This window comes from Lichenostomus cassidix, chromosome 5 (genome assembly GCF_008360975.1).
Source record: "Lichenostomus cassidix isolate B80296 chromosome 5, HeHo_3.0, whole genome shotgun sequence".
In the NCBI taxonomy this organism is placed as follows: domain Eukaryota; kingdom Metazoa; phylum Chordata; class Aves; order Passeriformes; family Meliphagidae; genus Lichenostomus; species Lichenostomus cassidix.
The window spans coordinates 7202055-7210526 of record NC_139486.1 but is presented as its reverse complement, the minus strand read 5'-3'; the positions used below and the strand labels follow the sequence as shown (position 1 = coordinate 7210526).

The 8472-nt window shown below is 41.2% G+C and overlaps 1 long non-coding RNA gene across 1 annotated transcript; it reads right to left on the bottom strand.

The window, feature by feature from the left end:
* Nucleotides 1-620: 620 nt before the first annotated feature.
* LOC146435875 (uncharacterized) lies at nucleotides 621-7978 on the bottom strand. Its single transcript, XR_014852857.1, has 3 exons — nucleotides 7699-7978; nucleotides 7172-7274; nucleotides 621-945 (listed from the first exon to the last, which is right to left on the bottom strand). It is a non-coding gene; the product is annotated as an uncharacterized LOC146435875 (long non-coding RNA).
* Between the last annotated feature and the right edge of the window lie 494 nt (nucleotides 7979-8472).

Here is an 8472-nt window from a genome sequence, read left to right as displayed (position 1 = left end):
CTCCAGTATAAAAATACCTCCTTTACTGGGACGGGCTGTGACTTGACTACAGGAAAAGTGCAATAATTTCCCCTTGCACACACACTTTACAAGCTGTGATGCCTCAGATTCTCCTGTTTCCTTGTTTCCTCTTCTATCTTCCTACCCTCAAGGGCCTAATACCCAGCCACTCTTCCCTGGAAAACAACAAGAATCCTCCTTTCCATGGATACAAAGCTCTCCTTTCTGGTAATTAAACAATAGTTTCAACTTAATGGAATGTGAAGGACAGATTAAAACTGACTGTGGAAGGAAATAAAAGTGCACACACTACTTAGACGTTTTGAACAGGATAGTTCTATAAAAAAAGATTAATATTCCCTTAGTTGAAGTTTGTTCCTTCTTAATGTATTTGTACAGCAGTTGTCATCTTACAATATTGGGGTTTAAGGCTCACTCCCCAATCTTTGGTCATCATCTCCTATAGAGCTGTTAAGCCCAAGAAAACACCTTTTTATGTCAAGAATAACTTTTGTCTGGAGTGTTTCCTATGTAGTTGAAGGGTGGATGAATTTACCTTTGTAGGAAAATGTCAGTGAAATATCAGACACACTGCCCACTTTGGTTGCTATTGTTTCATTGTTACTATTGATTGATTTATTTATTTATTTCCCCTGTAAACCTCCCATTTTCAGGATTTTTCCTTCTCTCTTCCTCCTCCCCCCCCTCCCAGATACCTCACAGGTTTTTCTTCTAGTTTTGCATCATACCACTTTCCAGTCATGGTTTGCAGAACACATTCCTACTCTGCCATATTTCTAAGCCTCAGATTAAAGTAATTTTAACCATACATCTGAATTTAGCTCTTCTGAAGGTGTTTAGTTTAAGTCAAATGGAAGCAGGACATTTTGGCCTTCTTGCAAGACAGTCAGCTGCAAATAACATCAGGAACTACCATTCATGTGTCTGAAAAAAAAAGAATATGGAATTATGAATAAAAATGTCTGAGACCAGGGAGAGAAGAGGCATGGATAATAGTCTGAGAGTTCTCAGTTTGTTAAAAATCACAAGAGAGGATAGGGAAAGTTCTGGGCAGCTGCTCTGAAGTGAGATTCTGACCTACAGGAGCAGCTTAAAATCACACATATTTTGTAATTCTAGTTCCTCTTACTTGTCCTTACAATTCTAGTTCCTCTTACTTGTCTTTTGTGTAGCTAAATATAGATCTTATTTCCAGGTTTTGAGAGAGACAAAGAAATCAGACTCTTGGCTGATCACATGACCCCAGGAAGTTTGGAATCAAGAAAAAATATTAGATCTTTTGACAAATCATGTGGGTATTGACTGGAGTAAAGGTTGGATGGGGCCCTGAGCAACCCGATCTAGTGGGTGATGTCCCTGACCATTGTGGGGAGAGGTTGGACCTTCATGATCAATATCCCAATGATTCTGTGATTCCATGACTCACTGGAAGTGCAGCCATGCAGAGCTCTGAAAGAGCTGAACTATAACAGCAATGAAGCAAAGAAAATTGTTCTACTCTTCATATTTTCTAGCCTGAAAAGGAGTGGAGGAAACCCCAGAGCTTCTCTCCTTAAAAATGACTAGTTCTTTAAGGTCTCACCTCTTTCTCAATCTTATATCTCCCCTCTTTTGACTCTTCCTTTCTTAATTTCTTTGTTTCTTCCTCTATCTCAGTGATCTCACTCCAAGTTCAAATGTGATGCTTTCCCTGCACTCCTCCTGCCCAAAGTTCCATCCCAGGGAGCCAAGGACAACTGCTGCCACCACCAGACCTTCCCAGCAACCGTGGTAGAGCCTGAGGCTGTGTCCTTAACCTCCCTCTCCCTGTAACAAACCTTAATGACCTTCTGAGTTTACTTTGACAGAGAAATAAGGGATGCTCATGCGGTAGATCTTTCCCAGGTATTGGCTTCACCCTATTGGCAATTTTATCTTTATTCATCAGGCCTGTAATTACACAAGAAATTAATGTAAAGTCTGTTTTTTAAGATATATATTGACCATTTACCTAGGAGATGGAGAGTGGTTATCCAGTGAATTGTATGAAACCAATGGCACTAAGATTTTGTACACATCTCAAATATCTCTCCCTGACATGTCAAATGCTTTAAAATTCTTGATCTTCTTTTTTTAAAGAGTGCCCATTCAAAAAACCTTTTCTCTTTCTTTAAACCTTGCCTCTGTGTTCCCTATTCAACATTTTTAATGGCCTTTTTTTCTAATACTGCATTCACCTCAAGTGACATTAAGCTGATGTAATAGAACCATTTTAATCAGTAACAATCAATTTTATTACTATGAAAACCTTAGGGACAGAACATTAAATACATGCCATGTAATTAGTTTTGATAAAACAAGCCTTCATCTTAGCAAATCAAATATAATGAAAAGGAAATTTAACAGCTATAAAAATCTATGGCATAAAGTAGGTGTGAATATGAATTCTATATGGACAGCAGTATAGCATCATGTTTCATTTCATCCACACACATAATCCATGTGAGGGCACAGATGAATTCTGGAAAGCCTTTGGAAATGAAGGAATGCCCCAAATGTTCTTTTATGGATAATATCTATTTTAAATGCTTTGTTTATAAGCTACATCAGTGGTTGAATCTTAGAAGAGAGCTCAGCCTGAGAGGAGGCTGCAAAATCTCTTATTGATTGCATTCATTGATGCCATGAAACCAAGATGAAAAGCAGTGCTGAGGAAAGCAGAGTAAATACCCACTACCTAGCCAGTGATAAAGCCAGAGTTTCTGTCTCTGTATTTATTCACAGGGTAATTAATATCTGCCATGGTTCTGCATCCTCTGTGCCGCTAAGGCTGGAAGTGTTTACAAACAACCATTAGTCCTGCGCCAGGAGAGCAGGTTGGGCACATAACAGCCTCCCCTGTAGGCACAGACCAATATTTCTCCAGCAACCAGGAATTCCAACTGAGGTCACTAGCAGCTTGAAGGCACTTTATTCTGCTTCTTACAAGGACCATGTTCTTGTGCAGCTCATGATATTCCTCGAGCAGGAACACTTAATGGGACTGAGGGGATTTGGTGACGAATTTTTCTTTTTCATTAGCCAGGGGTTGTTTTGTTTGAAATTATTTGGAAAATATAAATAATGTTTCCACACTTAGTAATGGTCCACTGGGGGCATATTTAAGTTGCAATTCATCAGCCTGGAGTTTTACCACACAGAGTGTAACACAAGCTACAAAAACAGTCACTGAGACACCATTTTCCAGCCAGGATTCAGCAGCCTCCTACTGCAGCCTTCTCTCCTTCTTTTCTTGGCAAGGTGACCTCCTGGTCCTTGGGAAAGGCTCAATGCATTTTTCAGATAGCCATTAAGATTACTTTGCACTGTTCCACCCCAGGGGAACTGAAGAGCTGCACCAAAATCCAGAACAATTGACAATATTTTCTCCTCAACAGAAAATTGGATTTTCTACTAAGCTTAAAATCTCTTCAAGGAAACTAGATTACTTCAGAAACTCTTCTGATTCTAAATCAGTTTTCCCAGAGCAGATTTTGATTCAATATTTTCAAGAGGTTCTCATCGAAAAACCCAAAGCTTCAAAACCAAGAAAAGTCCTCACAACTTCCCAGGAAAAGTTCTTCACTAAATTATGTGTATAAAAATTACAAGCTTTTACTACTTTCCTCAACTCTTGCAACATGAAAACAAGGCATTTCCTAACTAGTTCTACTCAAGTATTTTCAGGTCCTGGTTTGTCTCACCCTTCCCCACATAAATCAGGAACCACACAATAGCCAAGAGGCTGTAACTACATCTGATGGAACCCTTCACAGTTTGTCAAAAATGTCCCCTGCAGAATCCAAGGAATCTGATGCAATGGAAACCCCGTGGCCCAAGAACTGAGGAAACACACCTGGAGTTTGGGGAGCTGCAAGCAGTGAGCAGTTCCAGGTTTGGGAGTGATCTGTGAGATGGGCAGTGTCAGGGTTGAGGATGGGGCTTCCTGAGGCTCTGGATGTGGGGAATGGCATCCAGCACATCACTCTGGGGCAGAAGAGCCTTGGTCTCCAAGTCATGTCCTTGGGATGAGACTTGGAGCTTTCAGAGTCAGAGGTTCCAGATGGTCTTACAGGCTGCTGGCAGCCCTGGGCTGGATCCCTTCTGTGGGCTGCCCCAAAATTAGTGATCCTGGGACACCAGACAGCAGCCCAAGTGGATTGGAGTCTGAGGGAGAGCTGGGACTCTGAAAGCCTGAGTGGCACTGGCACCAGTCCAGCCACAGTTCCTGAGACACAGAGCAGCTGCTACCAGCAGCAAAACTGACAAGATCATCGATTTCTCTGAGAAGCTGCAGCATCTGGGGAGCAGATTTCATTTCGGAAACGCTGTGTTGATGTGTCTAAAACAGTCTTTTCTTAGGTTTTCTGGTTCATGTGAAGTAAAGAGGAAGGCTTGTTTTAGACTGAGAGGGGAAAAAAACCCACCACAGTTTTCTGCCACCTGGAAACCCTGGGGGTTTAGCTGTCTATATTTGACACAGTCTATGTCTGATGAAGGAAAAGAATTGGGCTGAGAATCCTGCAGGATCAGCCTGACCCATTGCTTTGCTGTGCCTTATCATCCTTTTGACTGGGGTTGCTCACAGCCTCGAGCAGGCCAGGTCAGCTCCATTTGTGGGATGTGCAGAGACATCCTCAGCCTGGTATTTCTCTGAACTAATGGTGACTCATGCACAGGGACAAAATTTTCCCAAGTCATTGCAAGTCCCACAAGCCAAAAATAAATGTTTGAAAGAATCATTTAACACTCAAAACTGAAACCTCGATTCAAGGTGACCTTGCAGTTTTTATTAATGCTTTGATCACCTCCGTGTCTATGAAATGACATGATTCGATTACCATGTGTTACATCCTCACATTTACTCATACCTCAGAGGGCCTAATTTGTGCCTCTGATGTATTTCTGAAGCAATTTCTATGGAAATATATTTTTTAAATTCCTTTAAGTGTATAAATTGTATTATTAATTCAACATACTACTTTTGCCTCATTGTTCTTTTTTTTTTTTCCCTTTCCTTGCTGTTAGAATACGTGAGAGGAAATTTAAGCTGATGAGCCAGCAGGAATGTATCACCTCTTCATACCACTGAAAGAAACATTCTGTTTCCAATCTGGACCATGTAAAGATACGTGCCTAAATTCCTGCAGTTTGATACTTCAGGATGAAAATCCCAGTTTTGCCAAAGTCAGTAGCAAAATTCTTACTGATTTGAATGGGGTAGAATCAAACCTATAGAGTGACGACAAGGCACCTCTGTTCAGCACATTGGTCCCTCCTGTTATCTGTGCAACACATGGAGTTTGTTGATAACTTAATAGGAATAAAATATTCATTGACATTTTTTATGTGTGTCTGCATATGCACTGCAGCTGGATGAACAAGTCGTCATTCCAGGATCCTAACTTTTTGTCTGATCACAAATTACCAGCCAGGGCAGTGATTTTCATCACTTTTATTCTCTTTTTCCTAAATGTGCAACGGATCAGTTTAGGAATGCAAGCTGCATTTTGTAACTAGCTCACAAATAGCCTGTTCATGTCTGCCTTGGTCCAAGAGAGAACTTAAACCCGTCCCCAGAAGGGGTTACATAAGATTTAAAATATTTCCTTGCATAGTGACCCGTCTGTGCTGGCTGAACACAAAAACACACACATACACCCCAGCTTCACTAACAAACCTCACAGTTCCATCCCAGGATCCAAGAATGGAAATGTTGTACAGGGAAGAGTGGTAAACTGTCTCCATCAATGGACTGCAGCACATACATAGAGGAGGATTCTAAAACAGGGCACTGAAACTCTTCAAGAACACTCCCCTGATCACCAGCAGCCTGAGGCTCAGACTTCCATCAGCAGAGGGGCTTGAGGTGCTTTCCTGGTGCTTACTAAATCTTCATGCATTTCTTCACCATTAACTTGTCCATCCTCCCCATAAACTCATTTGAACTCCCAGCAACCAGAACATCCTGCAGCAGGGAGTTCCTCAGCTTCACATCACGTTACAGGAGAAGACACTGACTTTTGCTACACCCACTACCCAAACAGGATGTGAACAGACAAGGCCTTAAGAAATCTTAGGAAATATTTCAGACTCTTGAATGGAAAAGGTTATTGTTTTTTGTCAGAGCAGTAGAAATAACACACTGTGAAAGGTGAGGGAAACTGCATGATCCCAATTTTGTCACAGCCCATGGGTAGATCCGTGTTCTCACTCTTTCCTTATGAATTCCCTGCATTACAAGTAAATTTCAGAAAGGCCATGGCATAATTTTTTTTTGTACAAACACTCTCATGGATAATTATTTACTGTATATTTGCTACAATTTCTTCTTTCTGCAGAAATTATGGAGGGGTAAAATCTCACTTTCTCATCTGTTCACAAAAGAACGAATAAGCAAGGCTGCAATTGCAGACACTAGAAAATCAATCACTGACATTTCAGTTGGTTTAGCTCATTTAGAAGGACATCCATGGATATATTTGTACTGTCTTTGCCTAATTCTAATATACATTCACGTGCCTGTATACATTTCCATGTCAAGATGCAGTAATTAGATCTGTGAAATACAAACAGCCAAGGTTTTATGGTGTTCTTCCTCCCTTCCTCCCCAACACTCCTACACTAGTAACTAGAAATAAATACAGAGCAACATGAGAAAATGGGGGAAGGGAAGGCTTTAAAAATGATCTACTGATTTCTGCATGGAGGGGCTGGTTAGGGTAGTACCAAACCCTCTCAGGGAAAACTTGCTAAGTGGATTTACTGTACCAAGGTGACCTGACATGCTACTCCTTAATTACCAGTACTTGATGTGACCTGTCACAGCACAGCTGTGGTGGCACTGTAATATACATCTGTCTCCAGCCAGCACCACCCTAAAAGAGCAGTTTTCACAATAGATGTTACCTCCCTCTGGAAACAGGATTCAAAGGAACAATGGTTCTGGCTTCATCCTGGGTGAAATAGCAAAGGGACAGGGTAATACCTACATGGCACCTTTATTATGTGGGATTTAGCTGGGACTAAGAAATATGATGAGCTAAACACTTTTGATAGCGAAAGTGCTTAGGCTTTCAAATTAGCCATGTTTATTTTAGAAAGATCTTCAAATAAAACGGGGAAGAATTACCTTCTCCTGATCAGAATCCAGTGTCATTCATTTTCCCTTAAAACAAGGAGACAGAGCAGGATTGGAGTGGACTGCTGTAATCATGTCCAAAACCCAGGTGTGCCTCTGTGTTTATTAGTAGACAAAGGAATTATTATTGGGAAACAGCTCTTGCTTTTTAAAGACAATCTGGCTTGTGAACCCTTCCACCAGGAATCAACATGTAAATACTGATACAGATGTTTCCTAAGGTACAAGCCAGATCAAAGCAATGCTTGCAAAACTCGACTCCACTTCTTGGCAAAGGTGCTGATGGTGGAGAGGGATTAAAAATAAGTACAGCATAATAATTCCAGCATGAAACTCCACTCCTCACGGGTAATACACCAACCCATATAGAAGATTGCTGAAATGCTGAAACCAGCTAGACTGGCAGGGCTGATAGGGGAAATGGAGCCTATCACACTGAGACTTCAAACAGGGTCAGATAGCAGGGGGATCTGCAGGCTGGGGCAGGGAAGGTAAGAGGATAGCAGAAGATCAGATACCAGGCAGTTTATAGCTGGCCTGCTGCCAGCAGACAGGTCAGAGGCAGAAAAGGACACGGTGAAGGAGAAGAGGGAAGGCATTGTCCAACAGGAAAATTAGTTACTTGGGTTCTTTCAGTTCTCTGAAGGCTGTCATTCAAGCTACTTCAGTGCCTGCAGAATGCAAAAGAAAAGATGCCACCAATGTTTTAGTTGTCTGGTTGGTCTAGTTTTAGTTAAGCTTCTTTGCTTGATATTTAGTAAGTCTGGTGTGAATCTCCAGTGCTTTTAATATCATAGACATGATGGTTGGACAAGATGATCTTGAACACCTCTTCCAGCCTTGATGATTCTGTGATTCTGTGGTAACTGCACACAAACTGTGTCAGAGAAGCAATACACTACCCACTTACCTCAGAAGATTGCTTGCATCCGAACAGATTCCAGATTCTCAGTCAAAAGATGGAGTCTGAAGATGTTCCCCCAGTAAAAGCATCCTTTATAGCTCTTCTTGTTTTACAGCCTCAGAGGCGAGAGCATGAGGCAGGTTTTCAGGAAGAGATGTCTTTGGAAAATAAAATTAAATAAATAAATATCTCTCACACACAGATGCAGCTGGAAAAGGCCCTGCAGCTCTTCTTCAGGTCTGAGACAGAAGCAAAAACTGCAGGCTAAAAAGATTCTGAGAGAAATGTCCCAAGATTCACTTAATTGTAGGAATTGCCTTGCCACCCACTCTTTGATAAATGCATAACAGTACTCAAAGGTGCCAAAATGACAAGCTATATTAAAAGG